This window comes from Accipiter gentilis, unplaced genomic scaffold (assembly GCF_929443795.1).
Source record: "Accipiter gentilis unplaced genomic scaffold, bAccGen1.1, whole genome shotgun sequence".
NCBI classification, from domain to species: Eukaryota; Metazoa; Chordata; class Aves; order Accipitriformes; family Accipitridae; genus Astur; species Astur gentilis.
This window is the reverse complement of record NW_026061188.1, coordinates 657,896-682,913: the sequence shown is the minus strand read 5'-3', so window position 1 is coordinate 682,913 and position 25,018 is coordinate 657,896. Positions and strand designations below refer to the sequence as shown.

Genomic DNA, 25,018 nt, shown 5'->3' with positions numbered 1-25,018 from the left:
TGCCATCCTGGCACAGAGCGGATGCGCAGATCGGTGGCCAGGCTGTCCAGGGAGCAAATCGGGATTAGGGCTAAAGGGAAGAGGAAGAAGCACACACAAACAGCAAAGATCAGGACTTTATTGGCAGGAGCGGCAGGGCAGGCCAGCTTTGAGACAGCAAGAATTTCACAGGAGAAGTGGACAACCTCGCAGGGGCCACAGAAAGGCAGGTGTAAAGCCAGAGAGGCTTGCAGTGTACCAAATACAAACACCAAAGCCCACAAAACCGTGGCAAGGGTGAGGCGCAGCCTCCAGATCACGATGAGGGCATAGCACAGGGGACGGCAGATTGCCACATAGCGAACGTGAGACATGATGGCCAGCAGCACGCACGCCGTAAGTGCAAAGATTAAATAAAGATGGCTCTGTGCCCCACACCCAGCAAAGGAGGGGGTTCTGCCTTGTCCAAGGAGGCTCCTTAGCATACGGGGGACATTGCTGGAGGCGTAGCAGATGTCCGCGATGGAGAGGTGGCAGAGGAAGAAGTACATGGGGAGGCAGTAGTCCAGGCAGATAAGCAGAAAGACAAGTGCGTTTCCCATCAGAGTGGCAGAGCAGAGGGCAGAGAAAAGGCCAAAGAGGCAGCGCTGCAGGGCTGGGGTGCTGCAGAACCCCAGGAGGACGAATTCTGTGACCGTCGTTTCATTCTGCACGCTGTGCTGGAGGTGAGGCAGCACAAACTGCGACCACGGAGATCTGGAAGCGAAGGAGCAAGGAAAAGGAAAGAAAAAGGAGAGTTTTCCTAAGAATGTTGCGCAGGAGGAACCGCTGCACCGGCTCACCAGCGCCTGGTTCTGCTTCCCCAGCATGAATGACACGTCTGTCCAGGGCACCTCCCCCAGCACCCAAAACAGACTGCACCCCTGCACAGCGCAGCCCACCCTGCCTGCACCCCCCCATCACTCCAAACCACGCTACACCCGCACAGGCTGCACAAACCTGAACGGCACCACCCAGCTGATCACTGCGCCCACCCCACGGCTGGACCTCCCAGACAAGTGGCCCCCAGCCCCTCACTGACCATCCCTGACCCGTCACTGACCCCATCATTGACCCCAGCACTGAGCCCATCATCATTGACCCCAGCACTGACTCCATCCCTGGACCCATCCCTGGACCCATCCCTGACCCCATCCCTGACCCCCTCATCGACCCCATCCCTGACCCATCACCAGACCCCTCTCCCCCTCCCCTTTCCCCCTTCCTTCCTTCCTTCCTTCCTTCCTTCCTTCCTTCTTCCCCCGCTCCCCCGTTCCCGTCCCCTTCCCGCCCGTACCCACCTGCCGGCCCCGCCGCCGCTGCCGTCCGCCTTGCTCCCCGCTGCTGGGCCGAGCTCGCCGCAACGGCCCGACCCGCAGCCTCCCGCTGCCCACCGGCCTCTCGCCTCCCCTCCCGCCCGTCCCCACGCACCGACCCCTCTGTGCCCACGCCACCTCGCTCCCGGCCCCACCACCCCGGGCGTAGCGCGTCCCCCAGCACCCCGGCCCGGGCCCCCGCGCCCGCTCAGACGACCCAGCAGGCCCGGGCTGAGCCCAGCGGGGGCGTAGGCCCCGGGGAGGGGGGGAGGGGGGACTCCCCCCCTCCCTCGTGCCAGCGAACGGCCGATGGAACCCTGCCGCCTGCCGCGGCAGCCGTAACCAGGGCAACCCAGCAGACCCCAACGGTCGCAGATCGCTGTGGCTGAGCGCACAGGAAGGCCTCTGGTGTCCCGGTGTGCCCACCTGCCTTCGAGCGAGGGGAGCCCGGCGGGCCTTGTCCTGCACCTCCTGAGGACGAGGGAAGAGCCTCGGCGTGCCTGAGGGGCTGGGGGCTGCTCCCCGGCTCGGCCTGGCCATAGGTGGGGGTGGCACCAGGCCCTGGGAGGGAAGGGACAGAGGACAGAGGGGTGTCTGCGACAAGGGGGATGCCCCCATACAGACAAACCCCAGCCCCATAGCGGGAGGAGGAGGAAGAGGGAGCCAGTCCCGTCCCCCCAGGGCGAGGAGGGGTCCATGTGCTCCGGGGCAGCCAGAGGGCTTCTGGGGAGGGGGCATCAGGGGGCTTAGGGGAGTGACATTGGGGTACTTTGCGACACCCTGTGGCAGCCAGCCCTGCTCCCGCAGTGTCTGGGAGGACAGTGTTGGGACAGGATGGGAGCGAGGAGCCCCTGAGCACAGCCACCTCTGCCCCCACCACCCCTGGGGTGGCAGGGGGTCCTCCTCACCCCTTTCCTCCCTCCCTCCTGCAGGATGGCGGAGAGACCCCCTGGCCACGTTAGGCAGGCCTGGGTGGAGAAGGCTGGAGCTGCCCCGGCTCCCAGATCCAGGCCAAAGCCCCATGAGATGTCCGAGGTCCAGCTGCTGCGGGCAGGTGAGTGTGCGGGTGCTGTGGAGCAGGGGGCTCCCCAGCCTGCCCTGCCTTGTCCTGGGCCAGGCTCACATCCCCCAGCCAGGCTGGCATCGGAGCTCCCACAGCGCAGTGGCCGGGAAGGGAGCTCTGTTCTGGCGTTCTGGGACAGGGACTCTCCCTGTGCCCTGGTGCCAGCGCATCCCTTACCAGACCACAGCAGGGCCCCCTCCCTGTGCTGCCCTCCAGCATCACACCCTCTCTCCTGGGGCACACAGGGGACACCGGTGTCCCAGCCTTGAGCAAGGGCTTGTGGCATCCCTGGGAGCTGGGCAGAGGGCTCGGGTTTTCCCTGCTGCTTGCCCCCCAGCCCTTCCTGCTCTCTCTTGGCCAGATCTGTGCTGCTCTGCCTTGGCTTTGCCCAGGGAGGAAGACAATACCCTGGACATCATTCGAGCCTTCCTCAGGAACAGACCAAAGGTATCCGTGGCCACTTCTATGAGGCTGTGCCCGTGTCTCCCAGCCTGTCTTTCGGCCCCTGTCCCGTGCTCAGGAGGTGCTGGGGGCTGTGCTGGGCCCCCCACCTGGCTGTCTCTCCCCCCTGACACTGTCTGTCTGTCTGTCTCCTCCCTGGCTGGCAGCAAGAGGCCCAGAAGCTGAGGTTTCTGGTCTCCATCTGCACCGTCTGCAGCACCACCAGCGTGGACTCCGCTGTGTGGGACATGCTTTACTTCTGCCAGCCGGAGGTGGTGGAGACCATCGAGGTGAGGGGACGGCCAGTCAGGCTGAGGCAGGGGCAGGGGCAGCAGGCAGCGACACAGCCCCGGGGGCAGATGAGAGCTTGGCCAGGCAGGGGGGTTGCGGATGAGCACTGCTCCAGGTCTCCATCCTTGGAGATGCTCCAAAGCCACCTGGGCGGCCTGGCTGGATGTTTGCAGGTCCCTTGGCCAGCCTGTGGCTCTGTGACGGGCACAGCCCTTCCAGCCATGGGGCTTGGGACCACTGGGTGCCAGGATGGGGGCACCTGGGCTCTGCCAGCCCCACAGGCTCTTGCTGGGCGAAGGAAACTGCCCCATCCTGAGCTGTCCCACGCTGCTGTGCTCCCCAGGTGCTGCTGCAAGAGGAGCCCGCTGGCCCCCAGGGCATTATGGTGCAGCAGCAAGCCATGCTGGCCATCATCTCCATGAGGTACCTGCCCCAGCCCCCAGCTTGGTGGCCCCGATGGCACCGGTCCCAGGTGGGGGGCATCCCCAGTCCTGGGTCTGAGAGGGAGGCAGAGAACAGGGCAGGGGGTGCCACAGGGTTTTCCCCGCAAAGGCAAGTGCCAGTGTGATGGAGGGTTGAGGGGTCCCCCATGGCATGGGGCTCAGCTCAGGTCTCTAAGCCCAGGGTCTGCCTCCTCCTCTGTCCCCGCAGCAGAGCGGGGCTGCTTCTGCAGGAGAAGAAGAACAGCCTCCTGTATGCCTGCTTCTGCAACATCTTCCACCTGCCTCCTCAGGAGGACACTCAGGGCCCTGATGCTTCACTCTGCTCCAAGGTGTGCCAGGGGGTGAACCATGGGGAGTTCCCTGGCTGCGAGGCCCCTTCCTGGGCACCGCAGGGCCATGGCCGTCCCCTGCCAGGCTTCCAGGGCTGCCCCCAAGACTCTGTCCCCCTCACAGACCCTGGCCACGATGGACAGCATGCTGCAGGTGCTGGTACGCAGTGCCGGCACCCTTGGCATCGTGGAGCTGCAGAACATCTTGGAGGTCTGACCTTGGCACAGGGTCCCCATGGGCAGTGACCCCTGGCTTGAGCGGTGCCCACCCCCAGCACCTGGTGCAAGGAGGGGGGCAGGGAATGTCTCTCCTTACCAGCCATGCCCCCCCCCCACCCCCCTGCCTCCTGGCTCCCGCCAGAGCCCCTTCTCCTGCCCCAGCCCACGCCATCTCTGCAGCCTTGCCCGCTGCCCGTCCTCCCCAACACTGCCTCCCAGATGGACCTGCCTGTCTGGCAAGGGGAGCCCAGCCCTGGGGCTTTCCCCCTCCAGCTTCACCATGGGCCATATCCCAGAGCCCCCACCACAGGTCCCCAGTGAGGTGGTCACCCCAAAGCCTTGGAGTCCTTGGGTGGGAGGCAGAGGGATGTTTTTTGGTGGGGAGTGAATGGAAGGCAGCAGAGGCAGCAGCAGAAGCGGGATGCAGTGACCTGCCTGCCCGCAGCAGGTTGCTGTGAGGGGCGAGAAGGACACATGCCCCATCCCAGGCACTGCCCCAGAGCAAGCCTGGCTGTGCCATGCTGTGCCATGCCACCTCCCTGGCACACCAGCAGCTTTTCTCCTCCCAGCTGCTGCTGCCCTTCACCGATTCCCAGCTGGCAGAGGTGCAGGAGAGGGCCATGGCACGGATCGCCAGGCTGGTGAACTTCATCACCACCTACTCCCTGCCGCAGGTACCGAGCTCCTGGTCTGGGCAGCCCCAGTGCCCTGTCCCTGTGCCCCTGAGCCCCGGCACCTCCCAGGGAAGCTGGGCACCCAGCCAGCAGGTCGGGAGCAGGGGTCTTTGCCCTGCCCCTGTCCTGTCGATGCTCTCTCCCAGGGCAGGGCAGGGCAGGGCAGGGCAGGGCAGGGCTGCCCCGGGCACAGGCAGGAACCTGGGTCCGGCAGCCCTGCCCTGCTCTTGGCTGCTGCCTAGCTGCTCTGGGAGCAGCTGGGGCTCCCGTTGTGCTCACACTGCCTCTCTTCCCCCAGGTCTGCCCCTGCTTTGCCCAAGCCACAGTCCGCAGGCATCAGTGCTCCAAGACACATCAGTTTGTAATGCTGGGGAAGCTGGTGGGGCACCTCACCCTCTGTTGCACCTGCAAGGACAAGGGGATGCGTCCTGAGGCTGCAGAAGCTCTCTATCACCTGCACACGTTTGTCCTGCAGCAGAGAAGTAAGACAAGCTGTGTCGGGCTGGATCCCCCAGGCATGGGCAGTCAGGGGCCACTCTCCTTGACGAGAGAAAGCCTTATCCAACCTGCCTGCCTGCCTGCAGTCTGAAAAGTCATTTTGCCTTGTCCCCGCTCACAATAGCCCTGGACCCTCCCTGGGTATCTGCTGGTGCCCTTTTTCTTTGCCAGCAACTTTTCTGCCCAATGCTCTCAGACTGCACTTCCACTTCTGCACCCTCTCTCTAAGCACCCCGTTTTTGCTCCCCCCCAGGCAGGTGGCCCTGGCTGCATGGCACAGAGCAGCTGCAGCTCCAGGAGGACTGGCAAGCAATGAAGCCCTGGCAGCTTTTGAAAATCAGCCACACCCGCAAAATCTTCTTGGTAAGAAGTGCCTTTGGCTCAGTGTGAGTGAAGGGACACCCGATGCGTGGGGATGACAGGGGCTCATGCTGTTCCTGAGCAGGGGCTAGGCAAAGGCCCTCAGGGAGCTTCAGTCCCCTGCGGGACCCTGATGCCCACCATCAGTCTCCTCCCCAGCGCAGCCTGGCTCCGTGCCCCGCTCTCACTGCACAGTCAAGATGCTCTGGGTGATGCTCTGGGTGAGGCAACAAATCTCCCCTCCTCTCCTTCATCCTGCAGATGTTCACAAAATACCTCCAGTCCTCCGACCAGGCAGACATCATCCTCATGGCTATCAAGAGCTTGAGACACCCAAGCGCCTACAGCATCAGGCTGGCTGCCCACATGGTGGATGTCCTTGTGGCGGACCGTGCCTTCCAGCCGGGGCAGGTGAATAGCCCATGGGTGGCACAGCTGATGCTCCAGCCCACTGGGGGACTGTTCCTCCCCTGGCTCTGTGCCTGGCTAGCACTGACGCCGTCTCGAGCTGGCATACCGCACTAGGAACGGAAGCAGCTCCCAGTAGGAGCTGGGGAAATGGCCGCGCTCACCATGCTGACATCCCCACTCCCACCCGTGTCTCCCCTCCAGGTGCTGAAAGTCGTGTGGGCCATCTACAGAAGCCGGCCCTCCGTCAGGGCGGTGGTAGCCCGCAAAAGCCTGGACAGGGCCCTGGTGGTGCTTGTGCGCAAACACCCCAGGGAGTTGGTGGCCAGCCTGCTGCAGTGCTCCCCGACGTGCACCCGGTAAGGGGACCACCAGCCTTTGGGGGCTCCTCTCACACTAGGAGAGGGGCCCCAAGACCCTCCCGAGGGATTTCAGCCCGGCCATCCTCTGGGGTGTCCCTGCTGACAGAGCCCCGTGTCCCTGCAGTGTCGCCAGGGCCATGTGGAGGGCGATGATGTCTGACCTCCGGGCTGCGGACAAGGTGCTGAGGGAGCTGCTCAGCTTGCTGGTGAACCAGTCACTGCGCAAGACCTCCACCTCCACCAAGGACAACCCGCGCATCCTCTCCCTGGCTGTGAGTTGCTGGACGAAGCCTTGCTGACCTCCGGGGCTGATCTCAGCTGTCCGGGGCCCCTGCTCCCCTTCCCTGCCCGCCCCAAGGCTTGACCTCCCCAGGGGTGAGGGGACATCTCAGCGTCCGGGTGTCTTCTGCAGGCAACCAGGGCGATAAGCGAGATCCTCCTGCAGTCTGTCTGCCTCTGGCAGGTGGAGGCAATTTTCCCCCAGCTTTTCCTGGCGCTGCTTTTCCAAGCGTCATTCACCACGGAGCTGACGCTGCAGGAAGTGCACATCTTCTGGACGGAGCACCGACAGGATCAGCTCACTCCCATCAGGTGCTCCATCCCTTTCCTCTCATCCCTGCCAACCACCCGGAGCCAAGCCAGGGTGGGAGCTAAGCATTTCTCCTTGTGCAGGTCTGCGGTGCAGTCCCTGAAAGTGCTGCTCTGCAGCATGGGTTTTGAGAACCAGGTACTGGCCATCGAGGCGCAGGGTGGCTGGGACACCCTGCTCAGCTCCCAGACCCACCTCATGGGAGTGCGCATTATCGCCAGGTGAGAGCCCCTTCTCCCTGCTCCTTGGGGACAGGGTACCCCATGCCACCCCCTCCCTTGGGGCTGATGGCAGTGGGGTCCCCATTACTTGGAGAAAGTGGTACAGACTGGCGATGTCCAGGCTGGTGCAAACCCCCAAAAGATGTGCCTGCCTGGCTCAGGCCTGACAGTGCCTCCTTCCCCGTCAGGGAGATGATGAAGATGCCAAGGCGCCTGCGCTCTGCCATCTTCTGCCATCTGGTAGAGCTCCTCCGGACAGAGGACCCCACCTGGCAGATGGTCGCTATGGTCTTCTTCATTGAGGTGAGCCTGATGGCACCACTCCAAGCTCCCCCCGATGCTTGGTTCTCCCATGCCCACCACTGTGGGGAAAGCTGGGGCAGTGGGTGGGCTCTGGTTGGTACCATGGAGGAGCAGATGAGCAAGCAATGTGCTGTGGTGTGGGGCACGGGGACTCTCTGCAATCCCTGCTGCCTCTCTCTGTCTGGGCTTGGTCTTGCCCTGCGTCCTTGTCCTGAGCTGATGGTTGGAGCCAGCACCACACCTCAGCAGCTCCCACTGCCTGTGTTTCAGATGCTGGACTTTACCAACATCAGTGAAGAGCTGGTCCGTGCCCTGGAAATCTTCCCCATTTATCTGCAGAGCCAGTGCCTGGGGATGCCCAGCCTGGTGCTCAGGGCCATCCTCAGGCTCACCGAGAGGCCTGACACAGTGAGTAGGGGGCAGCCGGGACAGCAGCCCAGGGTGGAACAGTGGGTAACGTGGCAGCTCAGGCTTTCCTGGGCATTGTGGGCTGTGCTGGCTGCTGCCAGCTCTCCTGCCTCCCCGGCCCTCTGCCCCATGGCTGTGCCATGCCAAGGAGAGAAGCAGCAGTGCTGACGGGAACGGGCTCCCACTGCCAGCACGTCCCAGCAGGGATGCTGGCGGCAGAGCAACCGGCCTGAGCGTGGGGTCTGCAGGGCCTGGCCGTGAGGTGTTGAGCCCCAGGGTGAAACACAGCAGCCATGGCAGGGGCTGCTGGCAGCTTGGGCAGCTTTCCAGGCAGTGCCAGTCACCCACCAGCCTATCCAGGGGGGTCTGGTGGAGAAGGGGGCAGCCGAAGGGCTGGCAAGGAGCCAGTGCTGTCTGTCCTCCCCCTCTGTGCCCTGCTCTTCCCATGGGCATGCTGGTGAGCCCTGTCTGCCGGGACCTTGCCCTCGTAACCTGCACTGCCTGCAGAGAACCCAGTGGGGAGGCCGGTGTTCGTGGAGAGGGTTTTCACCCCTGTGATCGGTGGCTCCTTTACAAAAAGGAGGTGGCATGTCTCACACAGGAAAGGAAAGCCCTTATCCTGCTGCCGTACGTTATGGACCAGCTGCTGGATGATGACAGTGATGCCAGCGCCGCGGCCCTGCCCGTGCTTGGCAACATGCTCTGGCTGCTGGAGGGGAAGAGACTCAGCCTCACTGCCCTGGCACTGGCTGGAAAGCTCCTGCTGCTTTTCAACAATGTAAGGCTGGGGGAGAGCCCCATGTCCCCCTTCCTGGGCACCTCCATTCACGCCTCCCACTGCAGCCCCTGTGCTCTGCAGGGGGATGCTTTGCCCTGCAGTCCCCAGACCCCATTGCTGCCCTTGGTGGCTCCGTGCTGTGTCACAAACCCCCCACCAAGGACTCACTCCGGCTCGGCCTCCCTGCCGCAGCGGGGGACAGTGGTGGCAGGATGGCAGCAGGCGTGCTGAGCCCCACCAATGCACACCCTGCTCTGGCAGCATCCTCCAGCCTTCTGCAGGGCCTCCCTCTCTGGCCCTCAGCCCCGGAGACCCCAGTCTCCCTGGGCAGACCATCTGCATGCCGCAGCTCGCTGCCTTTTGCAGCAGGGCTGCCTGCAGCCATTTTGGGGATGTCTGTCTCCATGTCAGCCCCTTGCTTGCCATGGGCTTGTGGCTGAGGTCCTCCTCCCCTCTTCCCCCAGGAGCTGGACACGGTGCGGGAGCTCTCCATCCATCTCTTCCAAATTGCAATGGGGCTCGTGGTGGGTGCTGAAAAGAAGAAGATGAAGAAGGTGGTGTGGGACAGCCTGCTGCCGCTGCTCTTTCACCTGCATGACCAGGACGAGAGTGTGGCCAAGGTGGGATTCCCAACCTGACTGGTCCTTTGGGGAGGGCAATGCTGACACTGCACTGTGAGGTCTAGCTTGTTGAGTCCCTAGGAACAGGCAGAGCCCCCCTCCCTGCCCACTGCTGCCTTTTTCCTCCTGCTGCCTGGTGGATGGGCAGGTGGGTCCCTTTCCCACCCAGCTCCCTCCACACAGCCCCTGGCATGGGTCCCTGCAGCCCCAGAGACTGGACTACGGCTCCGCAGCAGCCTGGGGCCACCAAAGCTGAAACGCTGAAGCCCCGACAGGCTTCCAGCCAGAGAGGGTGGCTGCCCTCCTCTTCCCCTGGGGTGCTGAACCTGCTGGCAGCATCAGTCCCCAGCTGGTGCGTCTTCCCTGCATGGGCCAGGACAGGCTCTGAGCCCCACCAGGAGGGAGGACACAGGGTCCTGTGCCCCCCATGGTGGTGGTAGCATCTGTGCTGCTCACCAGGCCTCCCAGGAAGCCCTCTGCAGCGCTGGCCAGTTCCTGAAGTGGAGGCAGCTGGTGCGACTGGCCGAGACGGCGCAGGCATGGAGGATCTGCGAGTGCTTGGTAAGCATAGCCCGAACACCCCTGGGATCTGCCCTGGGTAAGCCCTGCCCGTGCCCAGCAGAGGGGACCAAGGGCAGTGTCCCCACAGCTGCATGCACCCTCCTGGAACAGGCTCTGCTCCAGGCTGTCCTCACCTCCGGGGTCCCAAAGGGGACCCCGCCACCAGGATGGCACCCTAGCATTGCCTGGGAGCCCTCTGCTCCCTCCGAACCCCAATGCGGAGAGCGGAGAGCTGGGAATGTCCTGCTGGGGAGAAGAAGGGTGGTCCTTGGTGGAGGGATGGCCCAACGGGGGGGCCATCTCTGTGCCAACTCTGCACCCTTCTCTCCAGCTGGCCAGGAAGAGGAGCAGGGCCACGTACTACCTGTGGAAGAGCCAGACCTACCTGCGGAGCCCGCAGGAGTCCCTGCGGCTGGAGGCTGTCAGGTTCATCGGTGAGCCCCTAGCCCCAGGGTCCCTTTCTCTCCCAGGGTCCCTGTGTCCCAGTGCAGGACCTGTGGGGCACCCCTTCACTCTCTCCCACTCCTGCCTGCACAGGTAGGGCTGGCAGGAGGCTCATCCATCCCCTCCCCGATGCTGCACCCTGGGGTCAGCCCTCCCCAGGGAACTGTGTGGCCAGACAGGCTGGCTGGTGGGTCCCTGATGGCCAGTGGGTCCCTGACATGCTGTGTCCCCCCAGGACTCCTTGGACGGGATGTGGATGAGCACGAGAACGAGCACAAGTACATCAGAGAGAGTGAGTGAGGGCAGCGGGGAGGAGGAAGGACCTTGGCATGGAGCTCCCCCCCCAGCCTGGGCAAGGGGGGCTCTGCTCCCAGCACATCTGTGGGAAGAGGGGTGTTTCGGGAGGGGCGTATTCCTAACCAGCAGCTTCCAGCTGAGCCATCTGCCCCCTGGTTCCCTCCTGGCCCTGGGAATCATGAGGTGCAATGTGCCCTGCCTGGAAGGGATATGGGGCTGTCACCTCACCTCTGCTGCTTTGTCCCCACAGTCCTTCAAGGCCCAAGCAAAGACACCAGCCCCTTGGTCTCCTCCCTGGCAACTCAGACACTCCTCATCCTGGGACGAGGAAGGCTGAAGTCGAGGTTTAACCTACCACGGCTGAGTTTACAGATGACGAGGGCACGGATGAGGTCACACTCAGTCCCCAGCGAGGACTCTGCTCAGGCAGAGACAACGCTGGAGCCCCAGCCCTAGGATGCTCTGCAGGCTGGGGTATCTCCTCTTCCTGAGGTCTAACAGGAAAGGAGACACCTCAGCTGGAGGAGGACCCGGCAGCCTCCGGAGAGTGGCAGGACAGCCACTCTTTCCAGTGGTCTAGGACAACGCCTGTCCACGCGCTTCATCTTTGCCACAAAGCACCAGCTGCTCTGCTGGGCTGTTGAAACAGAGGGAAGGAGAAGGCCACGCCAAAGCTGAAGCCAAAGTTGAAACTGAAGCCTTCCCTCCCCTTTGCGGGGCCACGCCGGGGCGAATCCCTTTTTCTGCCTCCCACCGTCCAAGGATCCTGTGCTGCTTTGGGCTGACGTGGCTGAGCTCGGGAGCTACAAAGCCACCAATGCTCTGACTCCAGCAGCATCCTCCCCTCCACGTCCCCAGCAGGAAGGGCAGCTCTGCCTCCTGCCCGCACCGCAAGCTGCGCAGCCACTCCTGCCTGGGGATGTCAGAAGTCACAAGAGCCAGCAGGCCCGGGGGAGTTGTGGTAGCAGAGGGCCCTGCTTGCCACAGCACTTTGCCATCTCCTTCTCCAGGTTCGGGCACCAGGATGTCATCACGGGGCTGGACAGCCTGAGCCGGGAGTGCTGTGTGACGGCAGGGGGCCGGGATGGTACCGTGCGGCTCTGGAAGATCCCGGAGGAGTCGCAGCTTGTGTTTTACGGGCACCAGTAGGTCTGGGGCGGGAGAGGGGGCTGCAGGCAGGGGGGTCAGGCTGGGGCAGCGGTGTGCAGGTGCCAAGCATCACTAGGAGCCTGCCGGCACTGTGGGGATGCTGATGCCCCGGTGAGCCCTTGTCTCCTAAATAGGATCCCAAAGCATGCTCATAACTGATGGCAGTTGCCCCTTCTCTTCACAGGGGCTCCATCGATTGTATCCAGCTCATCAGTGAGGAGCACATGGTGTCAGGCGCCGATGACGGGTGAGCACAGGGCCGGGGTGGTGCCTGGGGTGCGCAGGCGGTGCCCCCCTCGGCCCCCTCGCCCCTTCCCTCCCTGGCAGGTCCCTAGCCCTGTGGGGGCTAACGAAAAAGAAGCCGCTGGCACTGGCCCGGCAGGCACATGGCATGCAGGATGCCCAGGGCCTGCAGCAGCCATACTGGATCTCAGCAGTGGCCGCCCTGCGCAACAGGGACCTCCTGGCTACAGGTGTGTGGCAGCTGCTTTGGAGTGGGGGTGTGGAGAGGGGGGCGTCCTGCTCCCTTACCTGGGTGGGAGTGCATGGCAGTCTTCTCTCTCTGCCCCAGGCTCCCACAGCGCCAGCGTGAAGCTCTGGAAGTGCGGTGAGGGATTTCGGAAGCTGGCGCCCCTCTGGGACATCCCGTTGGTATGGATGGGGAGGTGGGGGATTGGAGCTGGGCTTGGGGCATCTCTGGGCAGGGGCTCCCCTCCCTGGGTGGCAGGAGGAGGCTGCCAGAGCCCCTCACCCTGCCCTGTCCCTTCCAGGTGGGTTTTGTTAACAGCCTCAAGTTCTCTGCAGCCGGTGACTTCCTGGTGGCTGGCCTTGGACAGCAGCACCGGTACTGTCCCCCCTCCCTGGTGCTGCCCAGGGGCACAGCCCCCCCCTGCTCCTCCAAGGGCTCGGCGGAGGGTAGCCCCCATCTCTCTCATCTGCAGGCTTGGCCGGTGGTGGAGAGTCAAAGAGGCCAAGAACAGCGTCTGCATCGTCCCTCTGAAGCGGAGGGCTGCAGCCCCCAGTCCCGAAGCCCCTGACAGCCCTGAAGCCCCCGACAGCTCCGAAGCCCCCGACAGCTCCTAGCCCCTGGCCCCAGAGGCGCTGGAGCCAGGTCACCAAACCCCTGTCCCTGGAGCTGCGCCCCGAGTCCTTTGTGCAACCATCTTCCTGGAGCCGGCAGGACGTGAGCAGGGGGTGTCGCATGGCCCCCTGATCCTGCTGGCCCCCCTATCAAGATGTGGCTCTGCCCTCTGCAAGGGTCTGCCCCTTTCCCTCAGGTTCAGCCTGACCTGAGCTCTGGAAGAGTCTTATTTAAAAAAAAAAACAAACCAAACCCACTTTATTTACATAAATTACAAAATAAAATAATCACACTTTTGCTCACACTAAGAATCTACTCTTAAAAACGCGGTTGGGCTCAGCACAGCAAGGAGCCACAGCAAGGTCGTTGCTAGCAGAGCCTTGTGCTCTTAACACAGCGTTCCATTTTTATAGCTCTCATTTTTATAGCTTAAACCATGATAGAGACAGAGTCACAGCAGCACAGAATGGATGCTGAAAGAGACCTCTAGAGATCATCCAGCCCACCTCGGCTGCTCGAGCAGGGCCAGCTGCAGCAGGCTGTGAGTCTGCTTCTCCAAGGTTCTATTGGCTGCGTTGCTCCCAGGTTGTGGAGCTCGCATGGCAAATGGGCAATGAAGAGGGATGAAGTTTTCAGGCACTTTCTGGCCGGTGCAGTGGTTTTTTTTTTTATTTTCCTTCTGATTTTTTTCTCCCCCCTTCCTGGTCTTGCAGCTGCCCAAGGTGCAGCCAGACAAGCGGAGGAGGGTCCCTGCCTGGCCTGCAGCTCCCTCCCTCGCCATTCTTGGGGTGATTTGGGGTTATGTTGCTGTGTCAGTGAGGCAAAGCTGGGCTCTTGGGGGCTGAGGTCAGTGGGACCCGAGGAAGGCCGTGATGGTCTTGAGGCTTTGAAGGGCTGTGCACCGAGCCCTGTCCCCACTGGAGGGGACGCTGGTGGTGTTCAAGACGAAGGCCTTGCAGCCCTTGTTGTCGTGTTTGCCCGTGTCCCCCCCGGCCCACAAGGTCTGTCGTTGTCGCAGGGGCTCTGTGCTGCTTTCTGCATGGGGCCGTGTCCGTGAGTCCTGCAGGGACCTGTCTGTCCTGGCTTCCCCACCAAAGGGCTGCTTCCCCTGGGGAAGGGGAGAGGGGAGTTGTTCCCGTTCCCGTTCCCCCCCCCCCCACCATCGCCTGCCCCGCTGGTGGTGACTGGGCCCTGGGGGTGGCTGGGTTCCCCTCGTGGCTTGCTGGCTCGGATTTGGGGCTCAGTGGGGCTTTTGCACCTCTTGGGGGCTGTTTCTTGGTGCCCCCTGTGCTCCCTCCCCCTCCCACATAGGCACCGAGCGGTTCTGGAGAAACAGCTTTTAATTGAAAAGCCAAGAGAAAAGGTCCCATCCAAGCTGGTCTAACCCCTCCCTAGCCACCCCCGCCCACCCCCCCTGCCATATACCCCACCCCTCCTCTCCCACCCCCCCCACTCCCCCCATCTCCATCCCTCTCACCCCTGTCTAATCCCCACCCCCCCCTCACACCCTCACGTTGGCTGCCAGAGCCCTGCGCTTGCTGGGTGCCATTGGCAAGGAGCTCTGCGCCTGCCTCTTCCTCAGCTTGCCTGCCGTGGCAGGTGGGGATGGTGGCAGGTCCATCCCCGCATCCTGCCACGGCTCCTGGGGCTCCATCCCGCCGCCGTTGAGTATTTTGAGGCTCAGCATGGCGTCGCTGAGCTCGGGGATGCAGTAGTCGGGGGTGAGCATCTCCTCAGGCAGCGAGAGCGAGCTGAAGTCGCAGTTGGGGGTGTCTGCGCCAGTGCCACCAGCGTCCTCGGACACGGAGCTCCTGCTGGGAGCATCCTGGCTGACCCCCACTCCATCCAGGGAGCAACCGAAGAGCCTTAGGGCCTCTTCCAGGACCATCTCCTCGGACACTGCAAGGTCGCCTGCAGTGTCCCCAAGGGCTTCGTTGTTGGTGGCAGCGCAGGGGCTGGTGTGGACATCGCCGCCCGGGGGTGCCCCCACAGGGGTGGCCGTGCTGGGGATGTTGATCTGTGCCAGCTGCCCCTCGCTGTGCTGGTAGCCAGGGATGGACACTGGCAGCTCCAGAGGGTCTGGGGCCACCCCACTCCTCTGATTTTTGTAGGGTGTGAGGTATCATGGTTGGCCCTGGGGGACCCCGCAGCCCCCGGCACCCCACAGGGCAGCACCCGGCAGAGAAGCGGCGCCTTGGCCGAGCGTGGCGCTGGCCGGTGGAGGCAGGTCAGTGGTTGTCCACTGGATGCAGAAGACCCGGGGGTCGAAGAGGCAGCCACATGGAGCCCTCTGCAGACCTGTGTGGGTGAGGGGGAGCCGTGCTGGGCCGGGGGGACTCTCTGGGGGCACCCGCCAAGCCGGCCCCGATGGCCGACATCCCCCAGCTCTGGGCCAGGGGCGTGGGGAGCTTGTGGCCGGGGTGATCCCCACGGGGTGAGCCGCTGTGCCGGTGGGACAGGGTTGCAAATCGGGGAGGAGACTGGCATCTAGGAGGTGAAAGGGGAGAGGTGGCCCCAAATATTTGGGGAATTCTCTGCAGATGGGCTTTACTGGGCACGCGCCGCCCGGGCGAGGGCAAGGATGCTCACCGGGGCTTGCTGAACCCCCATGCGAAAAGTGCCGGGGGAACGGGTGTGATGGGGATGGCGAAGGGGCCAGAGCAGACTGGGGTGCCATACCTGCTGGTGGTGCCTGGGGGGCCCGGGCTGCAGGGAAGGGCTGCTCCCGTGCGGGAAGGCGGCACAGGTTGGCCGAGCCGGAGAGAATGAGACAGGAGCAATGGCCAGCGGTCACCTCTGCTCTTGCCCCCCAAGAGCATCCCTGGGCTGCAGGGGTTGGGGTTGGTCCCTGCCTCGAGGGTAGAAGGTTTTGGGGAGCACAAATCGCTGGAAAAGCTGGGGTGCCGGGGGGCCCCAGGGCCCAGGCAGTGGGAGCTGCGTTGGTGGCCGTGCCATGGTCCCTTCTGGCTGTTGGCTGCCAAGGACTCTTTGGCATCTCCCCGGAAGGAATGCGGGGGCTCCTGTGTTCCGCCCCACCCCCAAGAGCCTCCCCAGCTCCTCCTGGGGAGGGAAAGGGTTAAGGGAGGCTGGGGTGCCCCCGGGGCCTACAGGCGGCTCTTGGGGTCTGCGGGTGCAAATGCTCTTTGCCTTCAACAGTATTTTTCCAGTGGGGGAAGAACAACAAGTTGATTCAGCCGAGCCAAGCGGGGACCAAGCTGCAGCCGCAGCCTCCTTGCGCCAGGTGGCAAATGCGTTTGTGACCGTTGCCCGCGCTTCTGTTCGCTGCGTTGACCAGAGCGAGGCAGAAATAGGAAAAAGGACCTCGAGGGCACGAAGGAAGGTAACGCGGTGTCGCTCGGTGGCACGCTTTCCCCTAGCCCTCGCTCCAGTAGTGCTGTCAGGTCTTTCAGTCTCCTGCTGGGAAAAGCAGCAGCTCTGGATCCCCCTGGGAGGGGGTGGCCCTTTCCCTGGGTGCGTGACACCCCGGAGGAGACGGTACCCGCCGCCGCGTGCTCCCAGAAAAGGACTGGATTCTGCCCAACATCCGGTGTCGGGGCGCTGGGGCTGTTTGCGCTCTACGGGATCCCAGGGATGGGGTTAGTACATCCCCTCCTCGTGCTTGGAGGATTCGGTGCTAGCAAGGACACCCCAAGGGTACCAAGGACACAGGCCTCTCGCTCCCGCTGTGTGAACAGTGTGTGGCCTGGGGGAGTCGGGACAACTGCCGTGAACCGGAGGCCAAAGATCTCTCCTGGCCTGTATCCTGGTAATCAAAGAGATTGCGCTCTGTTCGTGAGGCACCTCTGGCTGCAAGATTGTGCAAGGCCATGTGCTGCGTAACTTGTGGCAGGGACCGATGCTGGGGGCATGAAGGCAAGCGCGCTTCTAAAAGTATAAAACTCCGTTTCATTTCAGAGCGCAGCTGAGCCACCCCGCTCCTCAAGACTCTGCCATCTGCACTGCTGTGGCTGGGACCGGGCAGTGCTGCACATCCCAAAGGCCACCAAGTCACACCCGTGTCCCTGCTGCTTTGCCGGGAGCTTCTGCGATGCGAGCGATGTTCTGGGGGCTGATCTCTTGGACTGCAGCTACTCTGTCCCTGACCGGCAGCTGGCCAGGAGGGTTGTGTCCCAGGTGGAATTCCACCTCTCTGACGAGAACCTGGCCAAGGATGCTTTCCTCCTGAAACATGTCCAGAAGAACAAGATGGGCTTCGTCAGCATCAAACCGCTGACGTCCTTGAAGAAGGTAGGCAGCGTGTTGCGTTGGCCAGCAAAGGTGGGAAGTGGCCTCCACGTGGAGGATGCCTGGGTGTGTGGGTGTGCTCTGGCTGTCTGCCATGGCCAAAACACTGCTGTGTTATCAACAGCTTTCTAGCTACCAGTACAGAGCACAGCACTACGAGGGCTGCTGTCAGGTAAAGGAACTCCAACTCATCCAGATCCAATACAGAAGGAAAGTGGAGAAACAACAGAGGGAGCAGCCCAGGGACACAGAGCCCCAGGTCTCATCTGGCTGCTCCTGTGACCATATGGTGTATTCAAAATCAAATACCTGAAGTGCTCCCTTAGATGCAGTTTACAGCCAGGGGACAAGAAGGTGGCAGTTCTGCATTTTGCAGCTCCCAGGCTGATGGCAGAGCCAAAGCAAAAAAAACAAACCCAAAACCAAACCAACCAAGAGAGTTAAAACTGGAGCGCAGGGAGCAAATGCTTTTCTTTCACCTTAGGCCAACTGCTTGGACGCTCTCTATGCTGCCCTGCCACAGAGGGCATCCCTCTCGTACCAGTAAGAGACATAAGAGTGAATTAAAGCCAGGACGCCAAACCAGACCAAAAACCCGGTTGTGATCAAGAAGAAAGTGGAGAATGCATCAAATATAACAGAAAATTATTTTGGACATTCCCAGTTTACATTTGAAAAAAAAGAGAAAAAAAAAAGAGGAGGAATTAGGTATTAAAAGAAGAGCACTGAATGATAAAGCAGTAGCAGTCCCTCTACCACTACAAACCCACACCCCCACACGCACGTACACACACAGACTGAACACCACCAAACTCCCCTTGACTGTGACATTCACCTCAGCTTGCTGGTCTAGAGATACTGAATGCCTGAAGCACACCAAGGATAACTGAAAACATCTGCATGGCTTTAATGGGAATCCTCCAACTGAAACAAAGCACTTTCTCCCTCTGTCTGCGTTGGCACATCCCCGAGTCACGCTCTCACTCCTCTCCTTCAAAGTCAAGATTCCTAAACGTGAAAAGCGGGAGTGGGGAAAGGCGAAGGGAAGAGAAAAAGAGGGAGAGCATCATCAGTGGAAGACCTGCCAGCTGCTGCTGATTCAGCCCTGTTTGGGGGACCACCCCAGCAGAGAGGAGCTGGTTTGCATGCCACGGTCCTCACTGCCTGTTCCCAGGGACAGGCCGTTTGCTCAGCTTTGCCGGCCAAAGCATGGGAAAAGTGTAGGCGTGCGCCGTCGCTTGCAGAGGAGCACGGTCACGATCACATGCAATCCTTCACCTTTTTCCTCCCTGGATTCAAAGGGTTTCTGTCTTCAAAGTGAGAGCCTTCCATATGGTCGTTTGTGACATTTCATCCAGGATAACAATCTCAGAAGGATCAGTCCTGCAATAAATATTTTACATAGCAATCCGTGATTATGGGAACTGATGCCACCAAGGGCATTAGCATCAGCAAGAGGAACAGCGGAGCCCCGAGAATCAAAGCTCCGCATAAGTGTGGGAGGTTTTGCTGGATGAGGAGTTTTGGGAGGCAAGCCGGGGAGCTGCAGAGCAACAGCTCTGTGCAAAGGCTTTTGCTGGGGCTTAGCCCCGGTCCGGGTTCCTAAGCCACTGCTGGTACAGATCACGCCTGCAACTCCTCATGTGTAAGTATGAGGATCTCCAGCTACCGTAAAGGCACTGATGAGGCAAGGTTTGGGGGTCAAACGCGAGTGCTGCAGCCACTCTGCTTGGGGTCAGAGCCCTGCAATCACCTCCTGCAGCCCTGCCCCTACCCAGCTCCCTCCACACAGCCCTTGGCATGGGTCCCTGCAGCCCCAGAGACTGGACTACGGCTCCGCAGCAGCCTGGGGCCACCAAAGCTGAAACGCTGAAGCCCCGACAGGCTTCCAGCCAGAGAGGGTGGCTGCCCTCCTCTTCCCCTGGGGTGCTGAACCTGCTGGCAGCATCAGTCCCCAGCTGGTGCGTCTTGCGTACATCTTTCTCAATTAAATGTACAGTGGATGTCTTCTCGTTCAGCTAGTCTGGAGCTTAAAAAGCAGCTTAAAAATACGGGACAGGGTAATTTTTGGTGGACATGGCCAGAGCCTGCATGTTCTTGAGAGAAACTTTGGAAGAAGACCTAAGCCTTAAGGCACTGCCCTGAGGGGGTCTCCTTCCATGACGCAAATGCTGCTCTGGAGCATGGCGAGCTCTGTCCCAGCAGTGCCCAGTGCCTTCCCCTGCCTGCTGTCACAGGATGGCCACACGGGAGAACTGTGGCCAAGCTGCTGGAGCACTCCGGCCTTACAACACCAGAAGGGCTCAGGAGGAGAGTGTGGCGGTGGAAAGAGCAGCTCTGGACACAGCAGGCGCTGGGGCTCCCTGGCAGTGCTGCTGTACCAGGACTCTGCACACAAGCACTGCCCCTGCAGTTCCAGAAGTGGACTCGGAGAAAGGATTGTGGACAAACAGGTCGCTGCAGGATCCTTTGGGGCGGCTCCTCCATCACACAGGCTCTGGGTCACACTAGATCGGTAGATACTGAATTAGAAATGGGATGGATAATGACATTTCTTTGTGGACAACATGATTCCAAGGAAGAAAACCTGAAAACACAAAACAAACCGACTACCAACCACAGGTAGTCATACTCGAGCCACGCTCGGAGCTGGGCACCCCAGGGGTAGATGGTGGCTGAAGAAACCCTCAGGCACAGGGAAGGGGAGGGAGTCCATGCTGACCAGCATGCTAGGAGGCAGCAGGCAGTGCTCAACAGCCCACCCCTCGCCTCCTTCTCGGAAAACACCCCACTGGACTCTGCTTAGTCCAACCTGGCCCCGCAGCACTCGACGAAAGGCAGAGCAACAGCAGAGCTGGCCAGGAAGCAGGGGGCTGCGGCTGGACCCCCCAACCCCTCTATTACTTGCTCTCTCTAGTTTCTGCAGTTGCAGAAGCAGTAGCAAGAAGTTACACCAACCCACTGCAGTAGCAGAAGCGGAGGCGACTTCACATGAACCACTTCTTTGCTTAGACCTAACAAGTAAAACCACAGGAGACGTTAATTCCTGCAATGGAACGTCTTGCTCAAAGTTACTAACCGTACACAGTCTCAACGCAGAGCTGCTCCTCTTTAAGGAGACTGATCATGCATCCCTCACCCCCTCCAGCTGGACCTCCAAGCCACACACACAGCAACCAGCTAAGAAAGCAGACAGAAAACAGCAAAGTTTGCAGGAAGTCTGGCATCAAGGAGCCTCCCTCACCTTCAAGTCCAAGGTATTTTCTGGCTCTGGTCATCTTGTGTTCAGCACAATCACAATTAAATACATTCAGTATTGGGTTTAGGGTCTTAGGGGGATGTATTGTGGCAGAAGCAAGAGAAAACAATGCATTTGTTACTGGGGTTTGTTTTAGTTTAGGCATTTACTTACCTGGGGTTTGTCGATAACCCTGAGGATCTTGCAAAGCTAGCACCGATTGCTTTGCTTTTCAGTAAAAACAAAAATGAGAAAGAAGGCCACATACAGCTTTTCTCTCCTTCAGGTATTCCAGAAAGAACTTGCCCTACTACCAGCTCCATCTGGCAAATGAATAAAAACCTCTGTCCCCAGATGATCAGCGATAAGACACTATGCCAGGAAGCGATGTGATGATGCAATTGCTAACAGCTAAGAAGCGCTGCTTCTAGCACTGACTCTTGGTGACCTGCGCTGGACCAGATTCAGACAGGACCGCTAGAGCCAACAGCAGCTGCAAAGTTATAACCGCAGATGTTTCCCAGAGCATAGAAAAGCCTGCTGGAGGGATTCACCCTAAAGGACAGGAACCACGCTTGGCAATACTGTCTCTAGCTTGGGCTGCTTCCTTCTGAGTATTGTAGGGAGAGGAGTCTTTATGCATGAGGAACTTGCCTTTCAATCACTTTGACAGAAGACTTGCTCCATAAACAAAGGAAAACACTTCAGTTGAACTGGTGCAGTTTGAACTTTATTTAAAACAGCTGTAATCTAATCTGCATAGTGCTGGGGCAGCATCCAACCTCTGCAATAGCCAGGGAAACTCCAGAACAGCAACATCTCTCTGCACGCGGCCAAGCGCTGAGTCAGGGTACATTAAAATAAAGCGTGTAATCTGACCCATGCTGGATCAAGTCCAGGAAACTAGTAACCTGACTTCTTCCTAAACTTCTTCTTAACACCCTAAGAGTGAGGGGGGGAAAAACAACAACAACAACAACAAAGCACAATTAGAAGATAATTCTGCAAAGCAAGAGTTAAAAAAAATAAATCCATGTACAGGCATATACTTTGATATCAATTAGCTAGGTTAGTTTGAGACCAGCTGCAGAAATGCATGTGCTGACTAGAGGTTAAGGGCACAACAGCCTTTAACAGATCAAGTGGAAGAATTTGTTTAAAAGCATGGTAATATTACAGGCTTGTAGACCATTACAAAACACTTTTCATAGTTGCTTTGCCGTTTATCTTATCACCTACTTCAGCTTTAATTCCTTCAAATTAACGATGGAGTTTTATTTACACAAGTGCTGAAGTTGTATACCTACTGTAACTAGTACACAGACTTGACAGTATTGAAAGACCATGGTTTTAACCCAGGTCACAAAACCAAGGTAACCATTTTATAAACTCAGGGTGTAGCTCTGCTAAAAGCCACTGAAGTAACATAGGTTCTCTTTCTTAATTTTAACCTGTGAGTAAACGTAAGCCTTGCACTCTTAAGTTTTGGGGTTTTTTCGAGGGGATAAGGAGGAATAAGACCTCTCAAACCCACTAAGGCACATTTTCTAAGAGATGAATTGCACTTGAAGCAAGCTGGAAACCAGAGGTAATAAGGAAAAAAGGTAAGTATACGGTCATGGTCATGCTTTCTCCACAAGTTTGGAATACCAGCAGTAGGGGGAATGCTGGAGAATGAAGACCGTGCAAGGTAGCTACATGCCCCTTCGGTCTTGTCACTAGGGTTTGAGGTGGATGCTTAAAATGATCAGAGCTCAGAATTGCGGTTTAAGCCAAGCAACTAATTTTAAAAGAAGTCAGGGGTATCTGTTGTCCGCACAGCAAAATGGGACTTCAGCTGTCAGCGCAGTTTGCAAGCTGCACTATTCAGAGGGTGTTAATTCAAAACCTGGAAATACTAGAAGCAGGAAAGCAGTGTTCCTAGTCTCCTCAAATTTACTCTACCATGACATCATCACTTTGTAGAACATACTTTTTCTGGCACTGCCCTGCCCGCCTTACATTTGGTTTACTTGTTTGAGGTTTTTAAGCAGATCCCACGTGCATTAAAAAAAAATAATAATAATTTTAAAAAAAATCTTTTTGGAAGACAGTATTTTACAGTACATACGAAAATTCTCTGGAAAAACATACAACTTCATTTACAAAAACACCAAGTTATAAAGAAGTTACAATAGAGAGAGAGCACAACATTTGTTTCATGGGATCAGAATTTCTCCCCACCCCTCAAAAAACCCTCATGCACTTAACTGGGTAAGCAGTGTTACCAGTTTACAGAACCGGAACTTCAGACTACTACAAGTTTTCATGTAACCACGTAGAACAGCTTTCAGGGTTTATCTGAAAACACTCTCTGCATGCCAATTCCTTTCAAGACTCTCCCTTGCAGGTGGGTAGCAGTGCCACAACAGCCTTGGCTATTGCAATGTTTAAGTACATCTTCAGCTGTGTGTTCCGAGTTTAGCTTTCCTACCCAGCGACAACAAAAAAAGCCCTCAAGTCTCATGCTGGAGCAGTCTCAAGACAAAAATCAGATACAACGGCATGGGACACGTCTATCATCTCCATACCTTGGTAGCATCCTCTGCTGCGTTGTCTTCAATACCACAATTATTTATGGGCCTCCATGGGAGGCAATACTTGTGTAGCGCGTGGCCGTGTTAGGCAGGGGACAGCTGCTAGCTGAGGAAGCTGAGCACCATTGTGATAGATGCCCAGGAGTGTATGTGCCAACCGGGAAAATAGTTTAGGAGAAGAACAATATATGCACATGCACTAGGAAAGCACAAATGAATACAAGCACGTTCAGACACACTTGACACCACAATGTGGTTGCAGTAACTAGTTAACCTGTTTACCTACATTCTGAATCCAAGTCACAGGGCAGCTTGGTTTTTGTGGCTTTTTCCAAAGCTGTTTCAGCTAGTGACAGTCAAGACTTTTAAAAAGACTAATAGGGATAACTCTTACAAGAACATATTTGGGAAATGAAGGCTGAAAGAAGTTAAACTAAAAAGCATATTTTTGTTTACATCAATAAACGCGTAGAGTATTGATGTGAAGTAGTCTAGGCACTAGCAGAGTCCATTCAGCTTTTCAGTTAGCCCACCGAGTAAAACCCCTTCCTAATTACATTGTCTGTAGATCTGCTGCTGACATCTTCTGGACTGCCGCCGCCTTTGAATGCTGAATCCTGGCCAGTTAACTAGAAGAACAGAATACACAGACTCAAAATAATTGCTATACTGAAGTTACCTTCATATTTGAGTACAGCTTCCAGTCAACACATTAACTGTGTTAGTGGCCATTCTTAAAACAACATTTAGACAACACTCCCCTTACCGCACAGGAATCTCAAGCCTCGCAAGAAGTCGTACTACCCAAACCTTGAAATCTGTACCTGAAGTATTCAATAGTAGGTAACAGTTCTGCAAGCTGATTCTTTACAAGTGTCAAAATGGAGTTTTTTCTAGTTGTTCTTTGCCTCAAATCAGAGGTCAAGCCACGCAAACAGCTGTTTAAGGAGAGTTATGTATAGCAAGAAAACAAATCAAGCATTAATCAAAAGCTCCCACAAAACCCAGATTTAACAAGCAACTCCACACGGTCGTTTCAGCAGTGGACAACCTGTTGAGTAGGCTGCTGATTTCTAAAGCAGCAAAACTATCAAGAGGCATTCGAAAATCATCTGCCAGAACAAGATTAGCTCATACGTCTACATTTATAACATTCATGTCCTCTTCCTTTTGAGATTTGGGTTTTTTCTGAATGAAGAACTGCTTCCAGTTCATTGAGCAATGGGTCAGTGCAGTAATATACAAGTACAGTAGTATTTAGAGAGCCTGCCACCAGACCAAAACCAGTCACTAGTGCCAGATCTCAGGGAAAAAAATTGTTTAATAGCTATACAGTACGTTCAAGACAATTTCTCACACCTACATCCTAGTAAAACTAGCATTATGCTTAAATTTAGATTCCTGAATCCATTGGGGATGTATATATGCATTTCTTCTCAGTTATGTCATGCATTGTACATCAAGAATTAATTCTACTTCAAACCCTCCCTGGCCTAGCCCCCCTTCCTTACCTTTTCTCCATCTGCTAGTGTTTTGGGGCGTTCTTCTGATGGAGGTGAATGAGGTCCTTCAGTGGTCACTGAATAAGGTCGTTTAGGTGCACTGTTCTTAGGATCTGTAATTCCAGTCCCACTTAATTCATGCTGTCCTTGGACAAAACGTCCTCCTGGTTGAGAAACTGTGTTACGTCCTGGAATGGTGCTACCAACTGGAGGTCCCAATGTTCTTATTGCAACTGTAGCCTCCACTTCTGTAAGAGACACCGCGCTTCTAGAGTTCAGCCGTGAAATTAAAGACTGCATTCCACCCACCACGTCAATACATACTTGAATCAGTAACAGGAATGGAGAGTCCCTTAGACACTGATGGCTCAGCTACACGAGGTAGCTTCTCTCTCTTGTTAGCACCGTTAGATTTCTGGTGCGCAGCATTTCTGTAAGAGTCAGATGCTAGAGTTATAAAAAGCTCGTTTGTAAAATACTATACATTTCCTTTCCAGAAAGCCCATGCAAGACAAATGTCTGTCTTCTTAGTTCATTGTCACAGCTCTACCAAACAACAAACTCCCAGGCAATCTAGCACGAGA

At 58.0% G+C, this 25,018-nt stretch overlaps 1 protein-coding gene and 2 long non-coding RNA genes across 4 annotated transcripts in view; 1 reads left to right on the top strand and 2 right to left on the bottom strand.

Annotated features, from left to right (window-relative positions):
• Nucleotides 1-25,018, top strand: part of LOC126037534 (electroneutral sodium bicarbonate exchanger 1-like) — a 362,057-nt gene that overhangs the window by 21,703 nt on the left and 315,336 nt on the right. The window lies entirely within an intron of this gene.
• LOC126037539 (uncharacterized) overlaps nucleotides 1-25,018 on the bottom strand; it is a 97,861-nt gene that overhangs the window by 39,493 nt on the left and 33,350 nt on the right. The gene's annotated exons all lie outside the window — the stretch shown is intronic.
• On the bottom strand, nucleotides 21,229-24,608 carry LOC126037538 (uncharacterized). Its single transcript, XR_007505738.1, has 3 exons — nucleotides 24,444-24,608; nucleotides 23,490-23,561; nucleotides 21,229-21,298 (listed from the first exon to the last, which is right to left on the bottom strand). It is a non-coding gene; the product is annotated as an uncharacterized LOC126037538 (long non-coding RNA).